Raw genomic sequence first — 2,695 nt, 5'->3', positions numbered from 1 at the left:
GTAGGGAAATGGGTAAGTCGCTGTGACCAGAAGGTAGGGAGAGGTGTAGGAGTTAGAGACTGTCACTAATGATCTCCTAGAAATTAGGGTCACACAAAGAAGCGAGTCTAATGCCAGCCCCCCATTAGCAGAGGCTTCCTCTTCCTCACCAAACGTGTCCATACACTCAACTCCAGCTCAGCTCTGCAGCAGGAACACTAAGGACACCAGCGAGCTGCACTTAGGACCTTCCTATATTTAATTCATATGAGGCTGGAGTAAATCTTTAAGAGGTGAACAGATGTGGCTTTGTGAAAAATTCAAATGAAGCAGTCTCAAAACAATGAACAATTGAAAGGAGCCAGGCTCTGAGAACACCCCCACGCCTGCCTCCATGCACAGTGGGCCAGTGCCAGCCAAGCTGGGTTTTATCTTGGTAACGCTAATTCCCTAACTCTAATGTTCTCTTTGAAGAGAAAACCCCATGCACATTTTTCTTTCGCACAGTAATGAAGCAAGGGTCACGACTGAACTTTCTGGGCTCCCAGCCCATGTCTGTGGCAAAGCTGGCAAAAACTCAGAAGAAAAAAAAATAACAGAAGCAAAGCATTAGGCCAGTGAAATAATAATAGGATAGCATTAACTATGAAATTAAGTTAAATAAATTGTTTGTCAATTATATTGGGGCTGCAATGACCTCTTTCCATTGCTCAATCAGAACACAAGTCTAGACTTGTCAAATATCCCGTGCTAACCTGGGGGAGAGTGGTCAGATCTACAGCTCTGCTGTCCTGCCCTGGCAGGGAAGATCCATAGCCCTGCAAGTGCAGTATTAGTGAAGAGGAAGGGAAATAAAGAAACAATAACGTCCCACTGTCAGATCGAGCTAACGTATTTGATTTCACTGAGGCTCCTGGTCCTTCCTGAGGTTTGCCTTACCCTGTAAATAGTTCAATTGATTCAAACAGTATTTTCTACATACTAAATTCTCATCAGAGTGCCTAAGAGACTCCTAATATGGCCAATGATGAGCCTGATTTCATTCTCAGTGTTAGTTCACTCTATAATTTTCCAGCTTCTGTTTCAGCCTCACAATCTAATTGTGAGCACTGTTAAACTGTGAGTGCATGAGGACAACTCACTGCTGGATTCATGGGCTGGAGCTCCCCAGTTGCTCTCCAGCTCATAGCCGACTCTCCGAGTATCCCAACCTGCAGGTGCCTGGCTTTTCCCTGCATCTGATACTGTCACAGCATGACATTTCCCAAAGATTATTTGCTTTTCAGATCTCAGGCTTTGCTCATCTCAGCCCTGACTCCAAAGCCAGAATTGCAAGAGCAGAAAACAGTTGTATTTCAAGCCAGTAACCACAGCAGCCCGGGTTTTCTGCCCAGCCCCAGTGCAGAATCATCTGGTGGTGATAAGACACACTCACTTTCCCCATTTGTGGCATTAAGATTGTCTGGGATGTGACAGGGAAGAATCCACCCCATTTCTGTGTTACACATAACCCCATACCATTCCTCCATGAGCCAATAAACCTTCCAGTGCAGGCCCACACTAACAGAAGGGTCCATGGCTGTGTCCCATCACTGACACAATCCAGTAGGAAAGAGCTCTCGGTCTGAATCAATTCATTGTTGCTTAACCACAGGAAAGGTCCGAGTCTCCTCAGAATATGACTGTATCTGATTACTTAACAACATGTTGATTTTAAAACATCCCAAAGGAAAAAGCAACTTACTCCCAAAATAATTCAACCCTTGTGTAATCACACTCTCCACATCCCCTTTGGTATTGTGAGTACTGTGGGCCATCACAGGGCTGGGGAGGAAAAAAAGCCACAACGTTTGGGATCCTAGAGCTGGCTTCCGACGCCCTAACATTCCCATGAGGCCACTCCAAGTTTGATTTTGTCTTGGCATGAAAGCAAACCCAGAAATAGGAACTGGAGCCCAATGCATGTCCAAAGTGGTGATTTTGAACTGGGCAGGCAGCTAGGATGAATCGGTCAAACTCATGACTCAGATCAGAGCTATCAATGCACCTCTTTGCTTGTGTCATGTCCCTCTGCACTTCTAGTTTGGAGAAAAAAACAAAAATAATCAAACACTTGCAGAAGTTTCTGAAACATCTGTGGTCTTTTTTGTTCTCTGAAGCACTTCCTTTTACCTCGGTTTTGGAAAAAGAAAGAAAATAGGCAAGGCAAGAGAAAATCTACTCTTAAGGGGCCTGATTCTTCTTTCACCTTGTCTTTATAGCAGTATATCACGAGTGATATCACAGGTACTATGCTTGATTTACACTCGGTCAGGGAGTCCGGCTGATTGCCCTCAGCGGCAGCAAAAGAGATACTGGAAATTTTGGGAAGTGACTGAACTGCCGGGTGCTCCTCCGAACCTAACGCCCCCCCAAAAAAATGTGGCAAAACCAGAGATAGAATCAGACTGAAATGCAGAGCAGTTTCCCAATTCTCCCCAGACCAGAGCATATTCAGGTTTGAGCTGTGGATCCTGTCCCTCTACTTGACACGTGCTGAGGTCCTCTTCAGGACAAAGGAATGGGCCTTTCTGACCACTGCATGCTACTGAGTTGATTTGTTCTACTGTAACCGGCAGCATCAGAAAGTACATCCAAGCGTAATTAGTTCACGTCTGATTAGAACAGAGATGAATCTGGCTCCACTGAGAATCAGTGCTTTGAGAAGCTTTCTAAG

The 2,695-nt window shown here is 45.1% G+C and overlaps 1 protein-coding gene across 1 annotated transcript in view; it reads right to left on the bottom strand.

Annotated features, from left to right (window-relative positions):
- ARHGEF9 (Cdc42 guanine nucleotide exchange factor (GEF) 9) overlaps positions 1–2,695 on the bottom strand; it is a 55,515-nt gene that overhangs the window by 33,895 nt on the left and 18,925 nt on the right. The gene's annotated exons all lie outside the window — the stretch shown is intronic.

Source organism: Mesitornis unicolor, unplaced genomic scaffold (genome assembly GCF_000695765.1).
Source record: "Mesitornis unicolor isolate BGI_N332 unplaced genomic scaffold, ASM69576v1 scaffold17215, whole genome shotgun sequence".
NCBI classification, from domain to species: Eukaryota; Metazoa; Chordata; class Aves; order Mesitornithiformes; family Mesitornithidae; genus Mesitornis; species Mesitornis unicolor.
Note: the sequence above shows the minus strand (reverse complement) of the source record. Positions and strands in the feature narration are given on the sequence as shown.